Source organism: Oryctolagus cuniculus, chromosome 1 (assembly GCF_051225735.1).
Source record: "Oryctolagus cuniculus isolate XC-2025 breed Fujian yellow rabbit chromosome 1, ASM5122573v1, whole genome shotgun sequence".
Lineage (NCBI taxonomy): Eukaryota > Metazoa > Chordata > Mammalia > Lagomorpha > Leporidae > Oryctolagus > Oryctolagus cuniculus.
In genome coordinates this window covers 71,627,715-71,653,498 of record NC_142867.1, presented here as the reverse complement: position 1 = coordinate 71,653,498, position 25,784 = coordinate 71,627,715, and the positions used below count along the sequence as shown (strand labels likewise).

At 39.3% G+C, this 25,784-nt stretch overlaps 1 protein-coding gene across 1 annotated transcript in view; it reads left to right on the top strand.

The window, feature by feature from the left end:
- Window positions 1–25,784, top strand: part of TENM4 (teneurin transmembrane protein 4) — a 1,939,017-nt gene that overhangs the window by 44,285 nt on the left and 1,868,948 nt on the right. Inside the window, exon 2 of the mRNA XM_089331772.1 lies at window positions 21,572–21,634. The gene's annotated coding sequence lies outside the window, so the exon portion shown is untranslated. The remainder of the gene's footprint in view (window positions 1–21,571; window positions 21,635–25,784) is intronic.

Here is a 25,784-nt window from a genome sequence, read left to right as displayed (position 1 = left end):
TGGTTTTTTGTTTCTTTCTCTGTGTTCCTTGAGTTTCCTGGTTATGGAGAAGTCTCGTTATTTTTGGATTACAGGATTTAGCAACAGGACGGATGTCCTCTCCTCTCTGGTTTGACCAACTGCCCTTTCATTTGCCCTGAAAGACTGGCAGTGTGAGGGAAGGTTTGGACTTCCCTTACTGAGAGGGGGTCTCTGTCATTGATCCTCTCTCTGCATGTGGAGAAGAAGGGTGGTAGCAGAATTTGCTGTCTGCAGAATTTGCTTTGAAATGAGGAAAGGTTATTTACATGCTCTGTTCTTTGCAGACTGGCACTTGTAAAGGTCTGTGATGGCCTGAGTTAGCCTGAGAAGTGGAATACCAATAGATTATCCCAGTACCCTAATAGGAGCTTCTACACAGGCTTCTGCTGCCAGGACCAGGCTGGGTTTCTAGCCCTACCAGTTGTCTCCAGGACAAAAGTAGTGGGGAGAAGAAGAGCGTAAGGAGGGAACAAATGTCCACTGGTTAACACCTCAAACTCTCACTACAGCCAAGTCTAGACAGAGTCCAAACCTGGGAACTAGGAACTAAGTTGAACTCTCCTGGTGGGTGGCAGGAACCCAAGCATTTGAGCCATTGCCACTGTCTCCCAGGATCCTCATTAGCATCAAGCTCTATTCAAGAGCCAAAGCCAGGCATGGAACCTAGCACTCTGCTAGAGGACACGGTTGTCCTCACTGGCAGCTTAACCACTATGACGAACACATGTCCCTTTAGGTCTCTATGGAAGAATTCTGTGTTTCCTCCCTCATTATTTCATCCCTACTGTCTCGCACTGCATAATTAACTGAAGGCCTTCCTATTTTAGTTTCCTGTCTACAATATGGAGTCACTTTGGAGAAAGTAAATAAGTGAGAATTAAGCGTTTGTCCTCTGTTTTCCATCACTAACCTCTTCCAATAGAGAGCTAGTCCAGGGAAGGTGTGTGTTTCCTTAACAGGACTCCCTTCCCCCTCATAAGTGAAGGAGCCATCTGGTAAGAAAACAAGAAGACTCCAGGCCCTTCACACTGGGCCTTTGTCAGTTTCCAGAGACTCTGCCTTGATTGGAAAAAATCCCCCTTCAGCTTTTCCTTCTGTTACTGTGGTGATTTCAAATTAGGGTGGATCAAGGTCACTCAAAAACCTTAGAGAACTGGTCCAGGGATCAGTGAGGTGGAACTGAAGAGTTTGGAAAAGGTCCAGGTTATTTTGAGGAAACTTTGGGCTAAAAGATCTGGAGATGCTTAGAGCTGTCTAATTTCCCTGGGGAAAATTCTGGCAAGTGTTGTACCACAAGTAAGACCAAATAGCTAAGGAAATTTGGCATAGCTCATCGTCATGGTCAGGAAGAAATGTACTTAGCAGGAAATAAACTTCAGTGCCAGAAAAATACACACTAGAAAAAAGATATAATAGAAATTTATAGTAAGTGACTTCGCGTGTAAGTATCCATGTTCCAAATACAGAAAGAGAAGCTTTTGAGAAGTGTAAAATCATTTCATTAACAGTAATGGTGGTAGCTATAAAAGACTAAATGCAGAACTTCCCTGTGTTAAGTGCAGAACTGTGTGTATTCAGAGGTACTTAAGGAATACGTGTGTGTACACACACATATGCTACTGTGTGTACATATTTATATTTAATGTATAGAAAAATTACATTTTTAGCACACAAGGTAACTCACACAGTTGTCAAATACTGACTTCACTCATAAGCTCAGGACTTGCAAGTTCCCCTCACCCATTTATATCAAGTTTAGAGATATCCACGGCCCTCATCACACTTTGATTCCAGAACATTCCAAGTGCATTGTGGCAAGAGCATAGGCTTTGATGTCATATGACTTGCTTTCAAATTCTTGGTCCTTCATCAACTTAATGTGTGACCTGAGGCAAATTACTTAGCTTCTAGGAACCTCAGGTTTCCATCTGTAATCACCAGGGGGAATTAAAAATACCAACTTCCCAAAATTGCTGGGAGAACCAGAAGAGAGGATATCACTGAAGCCACATGCCTCTGTTCTTTTCACTTAGATTCAGTAAATATTTTGTTAATTATTATTGATGGTGGAGCAGACACCCTGGAAGAGTGACAGTTGCCTAGGTGTTCTTGGTCAGAGAATCTGTTGTTTCCCTTTCCTTGTACTATAAGATACAAGGGTTCCAAAAAAAGCAAATGAACTTCCTCAAGGGCTGCTACTGTAGCTACTTTGTGTGTATCTTGCAAAGAACCTTTCATAGCATAGGAAGTCAATAAATATTTGTTAAATGAATTAATTAAAACTTAACAAGCCTGCATCCTCAATTAACAAGGTATTGTTTTATATCCCTGTCCTCTACTGAAAAGGAAAAAAATGCCAAAAGCAAACAAATAATGAGAAACTATTACTGTAATTTAAGAACATTTATTTGTGCATGAGCATGTGCATTTAACTCCTCAGAGATCTTCTGGGGCAAAGACTCAGTAAGATACAAGTTTCTTTTTTATTCCATATCTGTATCTTCAGACCTCAAGTATGAGACCATACTCAATCATTATCAATAAAACTTTGTGTCAGTATCTCCCCCTCCGGAAACTGGCCAGGTTGCCATGAAGGAAGAGTCAAGGAGATTGAGGAAAGTCAAGCTAAACACACTTTATTGGTACTCTAGGTGACTAGGAGGAGAGATCGCTCAAGCCAACTCCTTCAGGCACTAGGCGCTATGGACCAGGAGCTTCTCCCCGCGGGCAATAGGCACTATGGACCGGGGAGAGAGGCTGAGCAACCTCTGGTTTACAGCATCTGAGGGTCCCCTTATGTACAGTTTCTAGAGGCTAGCCCCACCCACACGCCGACCACACAGGGTCCTGTAGTCATGGCAACGACAGTTTGTGGTTTGTGGTTAGGCAATCTACTTAGGCCATCCCTTTTCAAATCTTACAAGCTAGCTAGCATGGTTACTTTTCTACCACGCCGTTACTTTCTTTCAAATGGCGCTACAGTTACTTTCTCCGTGAATGGTTCCCTAGCATCTTGCATGTATTTACTCATGTGGAGTAGCATTCCCAGGGGGAAGATGGCACAAGGAATGTTTGGTATTCAGACTTCTGTGTTCTTGTCCACTAGTTAACTGTTGAAGTTGTAGAAATTGATTCTTCTGTATGGGCTTGTTTCTTATAATGGGGAAATTGGATTTGATAACACATAAAATAGTTTTCAACTGTAGCATCTTTGTAATCATGTGATTAAAAACTTGGTGATGGTGCCTTAAAAATATTCAGAGATACGTCTGTCTTAGGAACATGTCTTAGCAATCTGTCTTGTCAACACGTATAGGAGCAATGTATTTACAACACATATCTGTGTATTTCACTAGACTGTGAACTTCTTTAGGCCCTGAGTTAAGGCCTAGAACAGAGTAAATTTCATAAAAGAAATTATTCTCATTAAAAAAAATGTATTGCCTAAATATATCAGCATATTTCCAAATGTGAGCTGTGATTCAGTCTGTCTTTAGAAAGTTGACAGCTAACAACAATTTTCAAGTGGCTACTGAATCCATAAATTTAAATGTACTTCAGGTAAATGTAGTAACCAAGAAGGTTAAAATTAGATGATTAAAAATAGCCCAGTCACTGGCGCTGCAGCTCAATAGGCTAATCCTCTGCCTGCGGCACTGACACACCGGGTTCTAGTCCCGGTCAAGGTGCTGGATTCTGTCCCAGTTGCTCCTCTTCCAGTCTAGCTCTCTGTTGTGGCCCAGAAGTGCAGTGGAGGATGGCCCAGGTCCTTGGGCCCTGCACCCGCATGGGAGACCAGAAGGAAGCACCTGACTCCTGGCTTCGGATTGGTGCAGCGCACCGGCCGCAACACACTGGGCATAGCGGCCACTTGGGGGGTGAACCAACAGAAAAGGAAGACTTTCCAAGACACTCTGGCAAAATAAATAAATAAATAAATAAAAATAAAAAAAAAGACAACCTAAATGAAAGATCTCTGTGAGTGAGATCCCAGTGGAAAGAACGGGGCCATCAAAGAAGGAGTTACCTTTCTCTGAAGGGAGGAGAGAACTTCCACTTTGACTATGACCCTGTCTGAATAAGATCGAGGTTGGCAAACTCAAAAGGCTTCCATAGCCTTTGCCACTCGTGACTAGAGCCTACGGACACCATAAACAAGAGTGTCAAATTGTTAAGTCAACAATAGGAATCACTGTGTACTTACTCCTCATGTGGGATCTGTCCTTAATGTGTTGTCCTTAATGTGAAGTAATGCTATAACTAGTACTGAAACAGTATTTTACACTTTGTGTTTCTGTGTGGGTGCAAACTGATAAAATCTTTACTTAATATATACTAAATCGATCTTCTGTATATAAAGATAATTGAAAATGAATCTTGATGTGAATGGAATGGGAGAGGGAGCAAGAGATGGGAGGGGTGCGAGTGGTAGGGAAGTTATGGGGGGGAAGCCATTGTAATCCATAAACTGTACTTTGGAAATTTATATTTACTAAATAAACGTTAAAAAAAAAAAGGAAAAGGAAGACTTTTCTCTCTGTTTCTCTCACTGTCCTCTCTGCCTGTCAAAAAAAAAAAAAAAAAATAGCCCAGTCTACCTTTTTTTTTTTTTTTTTTTTTTTTGCTTCTTTACTCATTTCTTTATTAGTGTAGTTAGCTACAATAACATTGAATATTCCATGAGATTCCTTTAGGCAGGAACATAGCTCACTTATTCTGTCTCTTAAATTAAATTTTGCTTATTAAATTTTTGACCTAATTTTTTTCAGTCTACCATTGTTCAAATGGCATAGATGTACATTACTAAAATCAGCACTTTCTTCCTCTCATGGTTTGTTGTGCAACACATGTGCCTCTAATTTTGAACTTGGGGCAGTCAACATTTATATTGTGGCTTGGCTGAAGATACGATGGATAGCTCATCAAATACACAGGTGACAGGGATTTGACAAGAGAGCACATATGGATTCAGACAGAATCATGATCCCAAAAAGATTTTAACAGTTTACCATGATGGTAAAATTTAATTTTCCCACAATGCAGTTTAAGAAAGACAAGAATTCTACCACGTCTCTGGACAGATTCAGGGAGATAAGACATAGTGGTAGCCAATGTAAAATACTTTTATGTCTCTAAAATAATTATAATGCCAATTATGGTAATAGTAGCTATCATTTTGCCAAACACTGTACTAGATATAATATGTCTGAGTTTCAGGTAAACCACATTGGAAATTCATTTAAGGTGACAAATGACAGGATTTCTAAAATGCTACATGGTCTTAGAATAATTGAAAATCCTTAGGCAAGTAGAATCTCTTTTTCTGTGTTAATCAAACCTGACTGGGATTTGAGTTGAGATTTGGATTTCATGGTTTCATCAGGGGAAAGAAAAGGATCTTGTGAACTGATTTGCTAAGGATGAGATAAAAAAAAAAAAATAAAATAATCTGGATTAACAGAGAAGAGAAATGGAATAGTTATTTAGCTACTGAAAAGGCTACCATGTGAATGTTGGATTATGCCTCTTTTATCTGGATCCTGATAAAAGAAATGGAATATAGAGTGAAAGGAATGGTTAAATGGATTTTGGCTTAACAGAGAAAAGCCTTCTGTGCTGATGTGGAAGAATCTCTGTTGAATGAATGAGAGACCCTTTGTTAAAGGTGAGCAAAGATAACTTGCGTATTTACAGATGCGAACAAAAGACTAGCACTGATGGTAGCATAGATGTCTTCAAGTAAATTCAGGACAATGTTTCATTATTATGTATTGATGGATAGTACTTTAAGAGTTTGCAATCAAAACCTTTTATTATTTAAACTACTCACGTAAAACTCTGGTAGGTAACAGGTAAAATCTCTGGCCTCTAACATAGGATAACAGAACATTTTTGCAAATTTATTGCTTTCAATGATTTTAATTTATGTCTCATAATAATCTTAATGTATAAACATTAATTTCCTATTATTAGGTGATAAAAGTGGCATTCAGAAAAGCTATGCAATGTGTCCAACATCATACTCCTAATTAGTAGTATAAATGATTAACAACTCTAAACAAGGCATCTTCTTCCACGTTTTCCTAGAAAGCTGCGAACTAGTGTAATTTTTGGGAAAAAAAAAAAAACTTCAGTTTTGGATATTAAATGCAAAGCATATTAACTGAAAAATTTGGAGAAAGAATAAAAGTGATTAGAAAAAAGATTGTAGGGTTTGGGAGTGGTGCAAGAGTCCAGATGCCCAAGTTGGGTGTGGTAGACCTCTATTGTCAGTGGGAGGAGGGAGGTGGAACTTATGATCATTTTTCAAAGGATGAAATACAAATGGCCAAGAGACACATGAGCAAATGTTCAGGATCACTATCCATCAGGGAAATGCAAATAAAAACCTAATAAAATTTCACCTCACTACAGTTAGGATAGCTGTCATCCAAAAATCAGAACACAAATGCTGGCAAGGATGTGGGGAAAAAGGTACCCTAATACACTGTTGGTTTTAATGTAAGAAAGTACAACCATTATGGCAGACAGTATGGAGATTCCTCAGAAGTATGCAAACAGATCTCCCCATGACCAGCCATCTCACTCTAGGAATTTATTCAAAGGAAATGAAATCAGCATATGAAAGAGTTATCTGTGCCCCCATGTTTATTGCAGCTCAATTCACAATTACAAATATATAGGATCAACCCAGATGTCCATCAGCTGATGACTAGATAAAGAGCATGTGGTTTATTTACACTATGGAATTTTACTCAGTTTTAAAAAAGAATGAAATTCTGTCTTCACAACAAAATGGGTGCAACTGAAAACCATTATGCTTAGTGAAAAAGGCCAGTCCTGAAAAGACAAATACATGTTTTCCTTGATTTGTGGTAATTAATATACAGAGCACAAAAAATGTATTCCAGGAATTAAATTGACATTTTCATATTTTATTACTGTTTTAGTCCTTGCCTATACTCCTAAGGAACAGTGCTTTTTCTACTTTCTATTAGTTGAATTCTTGATGAAGGTTTAAGTTTTTGATCACCAAATAAATTGAAAATATGTCACTGCAAAAATTAAAAGAAAAATAAAGGAAAATGTAGGGAGGAGGGAGAATAGGGTAGGAAGTATCACACTCTTAAATCTGTATATATGAAACACATGAAATTTATTTACCTTATTCAAATAAAAACTATTTAAAAAAGTGTAGTTACAGGTGACACTTTCTATCTATAAAACTGTCCTAAATATTATATAATTTGATAATGTTTTTCATACTTTAATGAACTATATATATATAATTAAAATACATTCTATATGTAAATAAAATGTAAATATAGTTTAATATCATTATTCTTCTAAAGCTTAAACTTTGCTTCAGCTTAAAGAGATATTGCGAAGACATAAAAATCCATTTTTGTTGATTTGCAAGTATTGTTTCCTCAGAGTTCTGAAACACACTCAGCCCCATTAGGGATTTAAGTAATCTTTTGCTTCCTGTGCCTTCAGACCCTCAGACATGTGAGGAGCAGCCCGGGCACGCCAGGCTTCCCATAGCACTCATGCCTACCTAATGCAGCCCCTGTCCAGCACTAATTTCACACCCTCATCTCTAAACATATTGGTCTCATTCTTTCCCTGGAACATCAAAGGGATCCAAACCTCAGGTTCTGAGACATAACATTTGAATGACTTGTACATTTTTCTCTGCATGTCTGTTTGCAACTTTGCTCCACTCACCTCAAAGGAATCTTTTCTGACTTGCTTTTCCCCAGTAACAATGCCTTTTGTCTCCAAATGCATCATCCTATCTTCATTCTGGTTTGTGTTTCTGAATCCTGTATCTGCAGTCACATCATACAATACAAGGGTACTTCAAAAGGTTTACAGTTTTTTTTAATATTTGTTGAACTCTTGACTTAGTATAGAGTTAATCTTATGTGTATAAAGTTAATTGAAAATAGATCTTAGTAAAAAATAGGTATGGGAATAGGAGAGGGAGGAGGAAGAAGGGTGGGAGTGTGGATGGGAGGGGTATGGTGGGAAGAAACACTATGTTCTTAAAGTTGTATGTAGGAAATGCATGAAGTTTATAAACCTTAACTATTTCCGGGACAAAAATGGAAATTTTCAAAGCAGGTTTACTTTGGTATATTTTTTGAAGTCTGTGTGCATTTTTAAATAATATGTTTTCCATTAACTTTTTGAAGGCCCCTGCATTTGTTCCTTATCCCTTGTGATTTATTCAATGTGAGTTACCATGCTTCTGTTTTTTTAAACAATAACTTAGCACCTGGTGCAGAGTGTGCACCAGACATATGTATGCCTATTGCCTGAATGAGAACCTTGTAGGACATGCCTGGCAAAGAGATTTAACTTTATTTTTAGTGAATTGGGAAACCAGGGAAGGGTTTTGAGCTCTTTCATAATCTTTCTTCATGCCTGATTTAAGAGAGTTCATTTAAGAGGTCTAGAGCTTAGCGTGAAGGTAGATTTCTTCTTTATTACTGGAATTTTAGTAGGAAAAACACTAGAAATTGTTCTTACAGAAGGCCAGAGGAAAAAGGCCAGATGGCCAAGGCAGTAGGTTTAGACAGGGAATGGGAGAATGAGACAGAGCTGATTGGGGAAATAAAAGCGGGAGAGTTGCATCAGGGTGGCACCTAACAGAGAAATCTAAGGAAACCCACAAGACCAGCTATGGATGCTAACATTGCCTGTCTTTGCACATTCATACCTGCTAGATAGTGACCTGTAAATGTCCCAGAAAAAGCAGGGAAAATCCTATTTTTTTTTATCAGAAGAATAATGGAAAGCTCATTGTCTGTGTGGATAGATGATACAAGTTTCAGAAGTATTCTATCAGCTTGCATTTTTAAGATCCCATAAAAGGAAATGCAATCAAGTCGTGATTTTTTGAGGAGAGAGTTATCCATCAGCATTATAGTCTTGATAAGGCTATATGGATTTCCTTAGAAAGACACTTCTGCAGAGGTGATAACATTGTTATCCTCCTGTCATGTGTATAATTGATAGCACTATTCAAAATTAATGGACTTTGGTGTGTAGTAGATTAATGCACAGTGTGCACAGAGCAGAAACTTGCCACTTCTGGGATTTCAACCCGTATCTGGAATTAGAATAATGTAAAAAGGGAGGAGTGGGAGAGACCTTATGTCTGAGGATACAACAAAGATCAACAAGTTTTACAACATGACATTGGTTGTAAAATTAAGCTTAACAACTTTTCAGTTCTGAAAGGGAGACAGAATAGTTTTTGAAGAAAGCTTGCTCATCTTATAGGCATCAGCTCCCATGCTTATTCTGTTTTGCTGAACTGAAATTTCCCATGAGTGGCTGTATCTGAGCTCTTGTAAATCCACTAACATATGGTGCTTAAGAAATATTACATTGATAGTGAGTTTCTATTGCCCTTCTATGACCTTGATTGATGTCAGGACAGTAATAGGTACAGGGTGGCAAGTGCAATAAGAAGCAGTTTACTAGCATGTAGTTAAAAGGAATGATTCTTTCCAAGCTAGACTTTGAGGGAAGTGTGTTACTGAAGAACAGGATTTGTGTCTATTTTAAATTTATATTTTAAGTATATTTAATAAATATTTAAATTTTAAATATCCCTCTATGGCACATCCATACTTCTCACCCTCACTGAACACCTTGGAATTACAAACATGCAGTGGTCTTCTAAATACTGCCTCTCAAGGTGTTCACTTTGAGAGCATAATATCTCGATGAACTGTCATTACCTTCTCAAACACATTCTGGCAGTATTAGTGAACAGAGAAGGGTGATAGGGTTGACTTTTGGGTTAATAGCATGTGTTACTCCCTCCAACAAACACAATATTTTGCTGATAACATCAATCTTTGTGGGTCTTTGTGCCTTCTTTACCCAGGTTGGATTAGAGGCCCCTCTCCTAGATTCCAATGGCTTTCTGCCTTGCTCCCATAGGCTGTCCTTCCCAGGGTACTAACCACAGTGTATTGTATGTGTTAGTCCCCATGAATTTCCCACAAAACTAAAAATTCCTTGAATACCTTATCTATTCCTTTGTGTTTATCTCCTAGTTCAAGATTAGGCACAGTTATTGTGTTAGTGTATGTGCTTATTAAATAGATGAGTATATAGAATGTCATGTATAAATATATATCAGCATGATCTTGAGAAAAATAAGTAAATCCTTCTGAACCTCAGCTTCTCTCTATATAATATGGGTATGTGTGTGCTCCTAGTAGATATATTGAGCAATAAAAACAACTGAGTAAGAGTATGCACAAAATAAGTGAAAAGGAGATTCATTGGCGTTATATTATTCCATTAACCATTTTGAGATATAAATTAAAATATCAAAATATGTAACTATTGATAAAATTAAGCATTCAATATAAAAAAGAATATCCAGTAGAGCCCCTTAATTCTCAGGGGTCTTTCTCCTGAGAAGGTGCCATTGGCTCTTTTCTCACCACAGGGATTCATTACGATTTCCTCTTTGCAGGCTATGATAAGCTCTTATATTTATTCTGACATGCACAAATCCATTAAGTCTAATGAAAATCCATTCCAACATAATTCTGCCTAAATGAGACTAGTGTGCCTAATGCTTTTGCTTTTAACAGTGACTTTGTAAATTCTGCATTTCTAAAATTTCATCAAGCTGGTCATCACTTTGATATTCCTAAAATCCAGACAGGAGTGGTTAAATTTCTACCAACACTTTTGAGCACTGACTACATACAATGTGTAGAACCAAGTATAATAGGGAGATAGAAATGTGAACATGATCCTGCTGTGTGTGTCTTATTAAACCCCTTTTATGTTGAGGTACCTTCCTTCTACACCTAACTTTTAAGGATTATTTTAATTTTGAAGAGATGTTGAATTTTATTGAATGATTTTTTTTGCATCTATTGATATGATAACATGGTTTTTGCCTTTCATTCTCTTGACATGATGTATTAGATTTATCAATCTCATTAAATTTCCTTAAAATCTTCTTCTGAATTTTTTTGAAAGGCAATTTTCATTTCTTTTGTGATCCCTTGCGGGAGATGATTGGGTTACTTTGAAGGTATGATGTTACCTTGCCTTTTTTTTATGCTTTCTTTTTTTCTTTCTTTTTTTTTTTTTTTTTTTGTCATGCTGCTTTTGCCTCTTTCTTGATTTTTGTGCCTCTGCTGGCTCAGGTGCTTCTATCAGTGTTTTTAGCTTGGGTAGTAAAAGATTTTCTGCTGGCAATGGGTACTAGAGCATTCAGTAGAAGTGTTGTCGTGGCTTGGTTCCTGGTGAGTACTTTTAAAGTGTCCATGTAGTTTCTTCAGTTAATGATCAACATTCATAGCAGTTGTACATGTCTCATTGGCCAAAACTGCATGGAGTGTGGAATTGCACTGCCAAGTGAGTTGCAGTTTCTTTAGGTGGTGCAAGTTCATTGGCAATTCTGGAAACAGTGTGCAGATAAGAGCCACTTGTCAATTTCCACAGGTTGTTTGAGGGTGGGTGAGCCCAGGTTGGCATGACAGCATACCTGGCAACAGGTTAAGACACTTGTCAGTGTCTGAGGGCTATATAGAAGATAAGCCATGAAGGGACTCTACTGTACTAGTGTGCCCAGATGAGGCCTTTGCAGTGTTCAAGGGCTGCAGAGTTAATTTCACAGGGCCTCCAGGGGCCAACCTCCTTTGCGAGACCTGCCCAACAGCTTTCTAAAGCTGAGTGTGGGTGAGTGGCAAAGCATCTGCTTTTCAAAGCCACAGTGGTCCACCCTTATGAGAATAGTCTATGCAACTGCTTCTTGTGGCCACAGGAGGGTAGTTGGGAGATTCAGTTGATCCCAAGGATTGTAAAAGCTCCCTGACTGAATTCAGGGCCTGTGAGAGCCATAGAGTTCTGCAACAGTAAATTCCTCAGGTGTCTATGGCATGCTTGGGGATTGCCACCAGCCTCCTTTTTAACCCTTTCCCTACAGAGTAGAGTTCCTCTTGGTTCAAAGCTGATACTGAGCATCACAATGGCAGATGCTAGAGTGAGCACTGTGGCACAAAGGGTTAAGCCACTGTCTGGGAAGCCCACATGCCATTTTGTACTGCCTAGTTCAACTCTTAGCTATGGTGTTTCAAATCTAGCTTCTTGCTAATGTGCATTCTAGGAGGCAGCAGACGATGGTTCAAATACCCAAGTCCCTTCCATCTATGTGGGAGACCTAGAAGGAACTTTAGTTTCCCAACTTTGACCTAGCATGGTCCCAGCTATTGCAGTCATTTTAGGAGTGAAACAATGGAAGGAAGATCAATATTTCTCTCTCTCTCTACCTATCCCATCTCTTCCCACCCACCCTACTCTGTGTGTGTATGTGCACAAATATGTGAGCTTATTTTCCATTGTGTACCTTGACATTTTGCAATGTCTATCCCTGTACTTATTTTCTTGCCCTACTCTCCAGCACATGGAGCCTTTCTCCTTGCTGTGCTGCCTATGCTTGTGTGATGGATGGTTGAGGCAGTCCCTTACCTGCCTGATTAATACAGTCCAGAGGCCAGGTCCACAGGTCCTGGCCTGGGGGCAAAAACCATAGAGCTCTGCACAGTACTAGGTTTTGCCACAGTGGACCTGATATTTTGGCTTAGACTTAATTCCTTCTCCTCTAAGCAAGGAGCACTTCTCTTCACATTGTGCTATTTGGAATTGGAGGAAGAGTGATGTGGGCAACCCTTTCCTTCCTTCAATGTACCTTTTCTTACTGTAACACTAAACCAGACATCTGTGTTGCTCCCCCTCTTCGTGGAGGAACTACACTAAACCCTGCCTAGGTTTCCTATCCGAGTCACGGCACCATTATGTCGCTCCCCCTCTTCGTGGAGGAACGACACAGGACCCTGCGCTGTTCTTTTGTCTGCTCGGCCCTTCCCGGGTTTGCTGCTGGTTCTTCCCGGGTTGGCTACCGACACTTCCACCTCCATGGAAGAGCGGTTCCCCCTGCCACTTTCCCCACTTCCGCAGGGGAGCAGCACACCGCCAGCAGGCTCTCTCGGGGGCTGCTCAGATGTTCCTCAGGTGTTCCCCTTAGATGTTCCTGGTGCATGTTGTCTCTCTCCTCCTTTATAGTCCTCTTCCACCAATCCCAACTCTGCTACCCACACGCAGAGTATGCTGCTCTCCTCCAATCAGGAGCAAGATCAGCTCCTGCAGCTCAGTCAATCAAATTGGCGAGAGGCAGCTGTATAGAAGCTGTTTACTCCCTTCTCAGCGCTATATTGTGGGAGAGCAGATGCATAGAATAAGTCTTAATTCGAGTAACTTAGTCTAGTCCCACACATCTGGAGTCTCCAAGTCTTATAAATGCAGTTGTTTGGATCATGTATAGCTATTCAAACTGGTATATCCATGGGGAGAAAGTGGGTGGAGAATCTTACTCAGCTGCCTTCTTACTCCACTTCTCAAATGAAATTACACTCAAGACATAGGATTAACTTGATACATAGAATAATATCACCAATGTTAGGTGATAGTATTATAAAATAACATTTACAACAATTATTAGTGAGTAAAATGTTATACATGGAAATAGTTGAGAAGAAAATTGCATTTCAGGTGAGGGAAAACAGGAACTAAGAAAGACTTTTGCAAAGTTTGATTTAACAAAGTCACTACAAACTGCTGTATTCTAGTGAACAGTCAAGGTTAGAATTGATGTAAGTTGATTATGGGCAGTCTAGAAAGGAACAGGTGAATATAACTAGATTTTATCCTGCATGAAAAGTTAGTTTTACCAAAAGAACTGACTCAGACAGACTTATTTTTAGAAAGACTATTTAGACTTCATATAGAAGAGTGATTTGAAAAGTTCAAGACAAAAGGAGGAAGAATCATTAGAGGTCCTTTAAGACAGACAGGTTAGAAATTGTGCGAAGGCCTGGGCTTTGCACAGAGCTAGAAGAGCAGATGTAGATTAGTCGTTGGGGAGACTCTGTGGGTAGATGACATAGCCCTGTGTGTGATGACTTACTTGGGGAACAAAAGCACTGATGAGAACACCAGGATATCGGTTTGCGTGAGTGGTGAGGTAGAGAGAAGCATGCGTCCAGTTTGCCTATGTCAGCTCTAATGTGCCGAATGGAGGAACTTAACAGGTGTATTCACATATGAGCCTAAAGCTCAGGTACACCACTGTTGGAAATAGTGGTCCTTAAGTCTTCTGCACACAGACAGAATAGTAGTCTTACCCATGCATGAGGCAACTGGCAACGCATCTCTAGATATGCAGAAAAGGGCTAAGTATGCAACCTAGTTTAGGCTGGGAAAGTATTTAGGTCATTAAAGAATTTGAGTAGAAATATAGCAAGATCAGGACGACTTTCAGAGACTAAAGGAAATAGCTGCTTATAACATGTATAATACTTATGAGAGATTTAATAAAAAGAAAGATTCCCCTGGCCTCACTTTATGGGAGTGTGATTAGGTCTAGGATGAGGCCTGGAAAGTGCTGTGTCCCAGCAAATACCCAGTGATCTATGGTAGCTGGATTGTGGATCACACCTTGAGAAACAGACAGTATTACTGTTTGAGTAGTGAGACTCCATCACATTTGTTCAGGAAGGCACCAACAGGAAATTCTTATTACCAATTTTTACTCAATTTTTGAGCCAAAAATATCACCTAAACCCTTGTCAAAACCTCACATACCAAGAGCTGAGTTTTCAGACACAAATAAAAGTCAGCCTGGGGAAAATGAAGGAAATCCAATGCAATATATTTGTATTCTGTCACTGAGGCACTGTCTAATGTTGCTGTAACTATGATGTATAGGTCTATCAAAGCATGTGTTACCATGGTCTGAATTTCCCGACTGGAGAAAAATGATTAATGTAGAGATTTGCATTCGATGTGGTCTTGGACATCAATATTTCAGCTTAGGTAAACAGGAGCTTTACCTAATTTATTGGCTCTCATTATGGATAGCTTGTAGAAGCCAAATTCCCCCTCTGCCTCCAAAATGACCTTTTATGCTCTACAAATCAATCTGGAAGAAGTGAAGCAAGTTGGTTAATATTTTAGGGAGGAAAAAATGACTTCACATGTCAGGGACTTAATTGTTGTGATTTTGACCCATTTTGAAATTAGTTAACATTTGCTTCAGGCCTCTGACTTCATGCATTATTTATTTTCATCTTGGCTTTGCTTAAGTCTCTTTCATGCACAATGTGCCTATAACACATAGAAAAGCTATTTCTGAATAATGCACTTAAATAATAGCCTTAAGAATCTGAAACTTTAAAGATCCAACCATGTTTTTCCTGTACATACAATACACATACACACAGAGACACACACACGCACAGACACACACACACACACACAGTATTTGAAGCCAAACTGATTTTGGGTACATTTTAGCTCTCATTGGCAAAGTTTTCTAGGTATTCCAGCTAGCATTACAGAGCAATTTCCCAGGAAGGATTTTACATTGCAAAGTGTGTCAGAAGTTAATCAAAGGGTAACAATGCAAAAGTCTATGCATACGCTTCCTGGAGACTGGGACCAGCCCATGCTGTCAATCTCTGACAAAACTCTAACATGCAAGGGCCTATTGTGCCTTTTTCACTCCTGTGAGAAAGTGTTCCTGCCCACAAAGGTCAATGCCTTTATGGCATAAATCTATTAGCCTATTACTGTGCTATGAATCCCAAGGAGAAGGCATCTTGTCAGCTGTCTGGCTCAGATGCACAGCCTCTGCAGCTTCTTGCAGTAAAGGGTCAAGCCCTGCATCTCGCCTCTGACTGTCAGCATCAGCTTTTGTCCATCCTATTATAACCTCGCATCCCAGGGAGGAATCACTTATGCCTGGCATTGGAAATGACTATCCCATTACTGGTTCTGTGTAGTCAGGAGAGTGCTTTTGGAATCATTAAACCAGCCAGGCTTTCATGCAGTCCAGGTGCCCTCAAAGCTTAGATGGGGAAGGTTGTTTGTGGAATGTTCCATCATGCCAGCTCTATGAAAAGAACATGATTTAGAAACTGATCACAGAAGAAATGCTCAGAAATTCTTCACCACCTTCTAATCACCTACATTCCTTTTATTGCTGACACCCATTTGAAGTTGAACAAAAACCGGGGTATAGATGAGGCTCGACAGCTGTTTCCCAGATGTACAAAAATGACAATTGCAGCTGTCTAGAACTCCGTAATTTGCATTTGCATCAGTTTGGATTGAATCTTTCATTGATTTGGGTCATCAATTATGTACAAAGCTCAGAGAACAAAGGATGTGCATGTCCAAAGCAGCATTTTTAAAACTTTAAGCATGGATACATAAATTCTGGGGATTATATTCACCTCATAAAAATGTGTTCCTGTTAGAGATGACTTTTTTGCACAGTCTTTAACTGAGGATAGACTGTGTTCACTGCACATTTTCTCTGTATGCTGAAACCCAACTTCCTTCCAACTTTCTTGTCACCTTCTCCACAAAGCCATCTCCAGGACCTGAAGTCAGAATTAATTGATCCTTTCCCAAACTTTATTAAGGATTGGATATGATGCTCTCATTTCCTAGCTATGTCCATTGAAATAAATACTCAATAAATGCTAATGGTGTCTGAATGCCAATATGATAAGGGAGGAGGGAGGCAGGGCTGAAAGGAAGAAGGAAGGAAGGGAAGACACTCAAAACGCATGCTAATTCAAAATGTATAACTTTTTATAAAATTGTTATTTATTTTACTTGAAAGGCAAAGTGACAGAGATAGGGAGAGAGTAAGTGAAAAGAAAATCTACCCTACCCTGGTTTACTCCCCCAAATGCCTGTAAGAGCAGGGTTAGGCCATGCCAAAGCAGAGAGCAGGAACTTGGGCTGTCATCTGTTACTACCCAGGTGCAATAAAAGGAAGCTGCCTCTGAAGTGCATAGCAGCTAGCTCTAGAACTCTTACTCTGATATGGGATGTGAGCATCCCAAGTGGTGGTTTAATCACTGCACCACAATGCTCTCCCCTCAAAGTTTATAGTTGGAGGACAAACATTGTTACAGTGCCTTGTAATTTGAAAGCACTTTATTTTTTATCTCTGAAAATATTGCTTAGTCTTCTCACATATTTTTAGCATAAAGCTTATCAATATTCTTGATGCTTTTCAGAGTGAGGACACTAAACCTTTCTAAATTCACATCCTGTACACTTGTTCATATCCTACTTTTTATGGAGGACAAAAGCCTTATTTTGTTTGAATTTCTTTTGTCTCAATTTCGGAGCCCCAGATCTCTACCATACCCTGGTTTTCCTCTTGTTTATGTGACTACTCCTTAGCAGTTGTTTTCCCTTCTACAACACCTCCTACTCCTAGCAAGGGCCCTCCATTTGGTTCTCTTTCCTTCTCTTATGTCCATAGGCTTAAACAAAGTCATGTTATCTTCTTAGTGCAAGAAATATTACTTATGGCCAAAAGCTCTAAGTGTCTTACTATACTTGTCCAAGATGTGATGCATTGTCTGTCCTTCCAGGATGGCACTTCCTGCACATCCTGTCTTCATTAATGGAGCCACCATCCTCCACCTAGTCTCTGAAACCACAAACCTGAGCCTTCTTCAATTACTCCCTCCCCCTCACTCTTTATATCCAATCAGCTGCCACATCCTGTCAATCATGCCTCCACAAATGCCTTTCAAAACTCACCTCTCCTCTAGTGCATTGGTCATCTTTGCCATTAACTCATGCAAGTCAACAACATGGACTTCATTTTTTCATCCTCGCTTTGCCTGCTACAGACTTGTCTCTCTGCAGTGGCACAGATACTGTCTTCCATGACACCTGTGAACAAAGAAATGCATAAATAAGAAAATTTGCCTATCTATGCCTCATCTCTATTTATAAGAAAGGTCCTTTTTAATAGCAATCATACTCTTCCTTTGCTTGTGGTGTGCCATCTGATCCTAACCTCAATTCTAGCCTTGTTCTCTGTTCTTCCAAGGCTCCCACTCTGGTGCCCCATCAGAAACACCATATTTCTTAACACTCATATAACCTTGTGATTTCCAAGAATACTGTGCCTATTCACTCCCCAGTCTTACATATGCTCCTGCATATGCAGCTTTCTCTGTCAAGCATACCTTCCTCCCTGCCTGGTGAACTATGTTCAGCTCATCATGTGGTGTGTGTCCTGTGGAGACAGCCTTGACACGTGGCATCCGAGGCAGGGTGAGAGCTCCACCTTCTGTACCTCGGTGGCACCAGGGCTCCCCTCTATTAAGAGCTGTGGCATTGCTGCAGCTCTTCTATCACTCCCTGAACTACACGCCTCCTCAAAACTCAGTCTCTTTTCATCTCCTCTGCCTGATAATCTCCAATTGAATTTGTATTAAGTTAATGAAACTTTCATTGTTTCTGACTTGAATCTTGGTATTTCATTTTTTTTTTGGTCTTTGCTCTGGTGGAAGATCTTTATTTTGTTATTTTAATTATCTTTTTAGGACACTTTCTATCCTTGATTAAAGAAAGATGAACAGTGTCACTATGCATAATCCTTGGTAGGATATCTGATCTATTACCTCTATTATTACCTCTATGATAAAGTCTAATCTTTTTTTTTTTTTTTTTTTTTTACAGGCAGAGTAGACAGTGAGAGAGAGAGAGAGAGAGAGAGACAGAGAAAGGTCTTCCTTTTTCATTGGTTCACCCCCCTAATGGCCGCTGCGACCGGCACATGCGCTGATCCGAAGCTAGGAGCCAGGTGCTTCTCCTACTCTCCCATGCAGGTGCAGGGCCCAAGGACTTGGGCCATCCTCCACTGCCTTCCTGGACCACAGCAGAGAGCTGGACTGGAAGAGGAGCAACCGGGACAGAATCCATCGCCCCAACCGAGACTAGAACCCAGGGTGCCGGCACTGCAGGCAGAAGATTAGCCTATTGAGCCACGGCGCTGGCCTAAAGTCTAATCTTTTAATTTCTTTACTGGAAAGAGGCAATTATACAAAATCCTGATTTTTTTCTTGGCATTCTTTCTGCTTGAGCTCTTTTTCGCAATACAGTTTGTACCAGACACTGTGTAGGACAATGATAGTACATAAGCAGTTGTGATATCATTAAATATAAAGACTCACTGATTCATTTCAGGGAGTGACCAGCAATGCCCAATGAGACCTTAGCCATTATTCACCTCTCACATTCCACTGGGGCATATTGCAGGACATTGTCCCTACAGAACTCACTAGAATTCTGGTCCACCCTCCTCTTCAGCATCACCTTCCTATCCCTAGGACCTCTTGCACAATAATCCAGACACTAATTCACATTCATATTCCATCCCTTCTTTCTTTCTCACGCCACCCCTGAACTTCTCCCTCTCGCCTCTGATTTACCCCTTTCTGACTCTCTGTTGCTGTGGCCCCTGGATTCCTTGAAACACCTCCCTGCTGTGTGCTGTGCACTTAAAATTAGAGGATGCATGCTTCTTTTTGGCGTTTTTCCCTAGAATTGCCTCCCTCATCCTTGTCCTTTTAAACTCTATCATCTTCATATCCATCATTCCAGTTCTGTTTCTCTAACAATCACTACCACCATCCTAATCCTGTGGAAACTGAACTGAAAATGAAAGAAACTATGTTTAAATGAAACAGCAGCAGCAGGAGAGAGAAGAGAGAGGGCATTCTAAGTGGGAAAACCCCAGGGTTCCTTATGAGCAGAGCGTAGGGAAGTTCTGGACACACCTATTAATGGTTTTGTCTCATCAGTGATGAGATCTGGTCACTTCCTTCACATACTTCACACTGTGATAGGATAGAGCACACTAAATTACCAAGCATAATATTACATGACAGCTGCTATGGTACTATTATGTGCAGGGTATTCTGAGAACATTGTCAAAAGCATTTACCTCCAGGCTAGCGCCGTGGCTCACTTGGCTAATCTTCCGCCTGTGGCACTGGCATCCCATATGGGTGCCAGGTTCTAGTCCCTGTTGCTCCTCTTCCAGTCCAGCTCTCTGCTGTGGCCTGGGAAGGCAGTGGAGGATGGCCCAAGTTCTTGGGCCCTGCACCCTCATGGGAGACCAGGAGGAAGCACCTGGCTCCTGGCTTTGGATTGTTGCAGCGCCGGCTGTAGCGGCCATTTTGGGGGTGAACCAATGGAAGGAAGACCCTTCTCTCTCTGTCTCTCTCTCACTGTCTATCTCTATCTGTTAAAAAAATAAAAAGCATTTACCTCCAACAGTAAAGCAGAGCAGGGCTCCTGGTGGTAATAAATAATTTTATATGATATATTTAAGTTTGCTTGGAGACTACATGTAAATGTGAATTGGGACCTGGAAGGGAAATTGACAATGAATTTAATAATTCCAGGACTCACCACAAAATACATTGATTGGCGATCAGCATTTTTAGTGATTACAATGGTTGTCACAATGGGGTTTTGAGAAGATGCCAACCTATTTGGATTGGAACTACAACTGCATCTTTTGCAAAGCCAAGAATTTCTCTTTCCAGTAGAAGGCTCTAAGCCAATTTGTTTTCTCCCATTACCTTAATGAAGATTGATTTCTAATATATCCATTTCATATGTCTTATCACCAGTTAAACATAAGATGTTTTCTTTTGAAATGTTGAATAAAGCATGGAAAAGTATTGATGATGACAGAAATGCCATGTTAGGGCTGTGTGTGTTTCAATATCAATGTTTACACTGAGAGTTAGAACATACAAATGAAAAGATGTTTCATTTTGACATTTGTTAATGTGAAACTGTGTCTTACTACATTTCATTTTTGGTACACTAAAATGAGACAATCATGACCTTAAGTGATAATAGTTAAACTAATTTGAAAGTGTTTATTGCTAGATCTTAAAACAGTCATAGAGTTTTGGTTGAAATTAATCTGACACTTAACCTTTTCATAAAGCATAATGACAAAGATATCAATAATAATTATGTATTTATTTGAAGATATGGAAAGCATAGCAAAAAAATAAGACTTTTACCACATCTCATTAAACCATACATATCATTCTGAATCAGAATGTTTCCAGACACCTGTCCATAATAGTGAAAGCATTCATGGACAAGTATATGATTACAAGTTTAGGATTAGATTAATTTCTTCCACCCCGGAATGAATTAAGTCACTAATGTGAGTTACACCATTAAAGAATTCAAATCAGGGGAGTGTACACAGTTTGCACTTGCTGTCTCAGAGACATTTGATAATTACACTGGATCCATCTTTCAGACCACTCCCTAAGCTAATGAGCTTTGATAACTGCTGAAGCTCTAGGCATTCAGAAAATTGCAGTTAAAGTTTAAATGACTCTAAAATGTCTTGTTTCGTCTTTCAGGACATTTCAGAATAGTAGGCTCAATGTGAGTCTAAATTTCATAGGTAGTTTTTGAGCCCCTTGATTTGATTATTTCATTTTCTCTGAATTTTTGTTCTTTTATGGAATTATAAAGTGGTATTCTGTTATGTGTACTGCAAAAAGTGTACTTACCTACATGCTTTACATAATCTGTCTTTACATTTTATAGCCTTACTCATTCTGCTCCTGTATTTCCACTTTTCTAGACAAGTTGGCATTTTCACTGCTCTGACTGGGCTGCAGGACTGAAAAGGCAAGGCTTGAATGAGGTAAGTCACGTGAGAAGCAGTTGTTAATGCCCCCATGTTCTCCAGCCAATACTCCTGTGGTGAACGCCAGTTTAACCGATCTGGCTGCACGGTGTGACCAGCAGCTGCTGTTGTCAAGGGCTGTGTTCCACATGATAAGCAACATAAGTGAGAAAAGTCATGAAGATTTAGCCTGTTAGCCTCAAATGGGTCTAACACAGCAAAGTGTGGTCTTGTCCTTATGTTCTGGAAATGAATTACCGATTTCTATGCATTGGATAGGACATTGTCGAGTGAAGATGAGATTGTGAGCAAACAGAGCTGGACCAGGTTTATCACCCAGGAATGGTTCTTCTGGCTTGAGTAAATGGAGCTTAGTAAGCTGTGATGTTTCAGAATTCTTGTTATCCATTTTTGGGGACAGATGTCTTGATGTTCTCTTCAATGAGCTGAGCAGAAACAGTCTACACACAACATGTCATTTTGAATCAATTCTGCGCAGGGAGAGTGAAAATGGACCAGTCAGCCCAGGAATTTGTTGTTATTGTTCATCATCAAATTTATTAGTGAACCATCTGAATCATCAGAAAGTGTTTGTTTATTTATTTTTTAAGGAATACAAATTTCAGAAGTACAACTTGAAGAATATAGTATTATTCTCACCATACTCGCCCTCTGACCCACACTCCCACCCCACCCCCCCTTCCCAGTCCCATTCTCCATTAAGATTTATTTTCAATTAACTTTGTACATGAAGTAGTATAGCTTCAGTGAGTGTTGCCTTCTCTAGTAGAATCTGGATTCTGGAAAAAGACTAAGTATTGGCTTCTCAATCTTATTGTTACTGAGTTTGAAATTGCTTTTATAATGCAAGTTAAGCGACTTTTCTGTGAAGAGTGAGTGACTTTTCTGTGGGAAAGATGTTAGTGGAATCTTAAAAAATAGTTAATCCTATTGATTGGCTCATTCAATTTAGGGAACTTTATTTTTAAGAAAATGGTCAAAAACCAGAGCTAACATGCATTCAAAAATTTTACTGTGGCATTCTTTAAAGTAATGAAGAACTGGGGATAAAACCTACTGCCCAATAATCAATAACTTGTTAAATAATGACATAATTGCATAGTGGAGTATTAAATATCTTTTAAAAATTATGACTGTGAATGTAGACATTTAGCCTAGCAGTTAAGGTATTCATGTCTCACATCAGGATTCTTAGCTTTCATTTCAAGCCCCAGCTCCATCTCTGGCTCCTAACTAAAATTTCTTCACAATACAGACCTTGGGCAGCAGCAGCAGTTGACCCAAGTAATTGTATTCCTCCACCTACGTGGGACACCTGAATTGTGTTCTCAGCTCCTGGCTGTGGTTCAGCCCAGAGATAACTGTTGTGAACATCTGGGGAGTGAACTATCAGATAGGAGCATATTCATTCTCTTTCTCTCTCTTCATTCTCTTTCTCTCTCTCTCTTCCTCCTTCCCTCCCTCCCTCTCTTCCCATCCCTCTCTCACATATAAATAAATAAAATTTTAAAAATATGATTTTGAAATTAGTTTTTTCGAAAGGTAGAGGGTTAGGAGGTAGGAGGGAAGTGAGAGAGGTGCTACACTCCCTTTTGCTGATTACTCTCCCAAATACCCACAATGTTTGGGGTACATCCCTGGGACTGAAGCTCAGAGCCAGGAATTAAATCCAGGCCTCCCCTGTGGGTGGTGGGAACCCTTTTACTTGAACCATTACTGCTGCCTCCGAGGGTTTGGGCTATAGGAAAGCTGGAATCAGTAATAGAGCCAGGATCAAACATAGGAATGGGATGCAGGCTTATTAACTAGCATCTTACTCACTAGACTAAATGTTCACCCCCATTCTTAATGTAAAATATGGAAGTAAGATATTGAGTAAAAATGAGGTATTTAAGTTACCTATATTTCAATGTGCCTTTACTTTATATGTAGAAACAAGATAGATGTAATATATAGCATTTGGTTGATTCTATAACGTATGTATACTCATTTTAACATCTCTGACATAGATTTGTATTTACAATTAACTGTATCTTCTAGATTAAAATGACAATATTTTTTCTCAATTTTTATTTGTATGAAATAATGTTGCAATTTCCTGTCAGGGATATCTTAGATTTGAAGAAAGAAAGAAAAACAGAAGTGTGCTATTGTAGGAGAAATTTCACTTATTAATAGAATTGTGTATATTTTTCCATAATAGCCATTTATTATGTGTATATTTAGAAGAGAGATTACTCTTTTTCATTCCACTGACATAAGATATTATTCCTACGCTGACTTAGCAACATGTTAGTGTTTCCGGTAAGATTGATTCAGTATGACCCTGAAAAACGAAGCTGGTTTCCAGGGTCCACTTGGGGAAAAATTCCTGTCACATCAAATCACTTTTACACAAGTATTCTGTTTGGAAATCAGGTTTATATATAAGCTTCCCCACCACCCAATGTCCTGAGTCCCTGACTTATCCCAGTTTGCTCAGAACACCCCATATGCATGCCTTCCCCTTGGATTTCTTCTCTAATCAGTTTCCTTTGCTTGTCATACTCACTGTCATAAATAAAAATGCTACCAAATGATAAGTATGTTATAAAATCCAGAGTAATGGCAGGTGAATGAGAAGCATGTGGCCTGGAATTCAAGCACACTTAAGTTTTAAACCAGGTTTTGCCCATTACTGTCTGTGTAACTTTGGGCAAGTCATTTAACTTCCCCATAACAGAGCTCTCTTCTATATGACAAAGAAAACAATACAGGCCTCATGGGGATAGTGTGTAGATTTCATGAGAGAATGTTTATAAATTAACAGTTACATGTTTATATGTTCAACATATATTCATTTTGAGTGTGTGACTTTCCCAGGAATTCCCTACCCCCATAGAGTCAGCAAAGAGATGGCCATTCCTCATGTTTCATTCACCTGAAACCCAGGGACCCTGCCCATGCCTTTTGATCCCAAAATACCTTCCAAATCATTCTTCCCAATCGTTTTCATGAAAAAAATCATTTAAGGGCCTACAACTTTTACTTACCCCTCATAGTTCTCTTTGCTCAATTCTGCTGTCAATTTTTTCTCTATTTCTCATTTTATTTAAGTTATATAAGTTTCATATATTTCATATATACAGATTTAGAAGAATAGTGCTACTTCCCACCCTACCCTCCCTTCTGCCCATGCCCCAAACTTTCTTCCTCTTCCCTCTCCCATTCCCATTCAAATTTTTACAAAGATCTACTTTCAGTTTACTTAATGATCACAAAGCTAAACCTACACGAAGTAAAAGAGTTCAACAAATAGTATGAAGAAAAAAATGTTCCTCAATAGAAGAGACAAGAGCTGTAAAGAATCACTGAATCTCTAAATGTACATTTCATTCCAATTCATTACATTTTAAGTACTGTGTTAGTTAACTGAGACCAGAGAAAACATATGGTATCTGTCTTTTGGGAAATGGTTTATTTCACTAAGTATAATGGTTTCCAGTTGCATTCACTTTTTTGCAAAAGAAAAGCTTTCATTATTTTTACAGTTGAGTAGTACTCCATAGTGTGTGTGTGTGTGTGTGTGTGTGTGTGTATACATAATTTCTTTATCCAGTGAACAATTCATGGACATCTGGGTTGATTCTGTATCTTAGCTATTGATAATTGTGCTGCAGTGAACATGGGGATACAAATAGCTCTTTCAAATGCTAATTTCTTTTGGTTTTGGTAAATTCCCAGGAGTGGGGTGGCTGAATCATGTGGTAGGTCTATATTCAGCTTTCTGAGGTATCTCCGTAGTGTCTTCCATAGTGGCTACACTAGTTTACATTCCCACCAATAGTGGATTGTGGTACCTTTTCCTCAACATTCTCACCAGCATTTATTATTTGTTGATTTCTGTATGAGAGCCATTCTAACTGGAGAGGTGAAACCGCATTGTGGTTTTGATTTTCATTTTCCTGTTGGCTAGTGATCCTAAGCATTTTTTTTCAAATATCTGTTGTCCACTTGAATTTCCTCTCTTGAAAAATGCCTGTTCAAATCCTTTGCTCATTACTTAAATGGATTGTTTGTTTCATTGCTGTTGGATTTCTTTTACTCTTTATAGATTCTGAATGTTAACCCTTAATCAGTTGCATAGTTTGCAAATATTTTCTCCCAT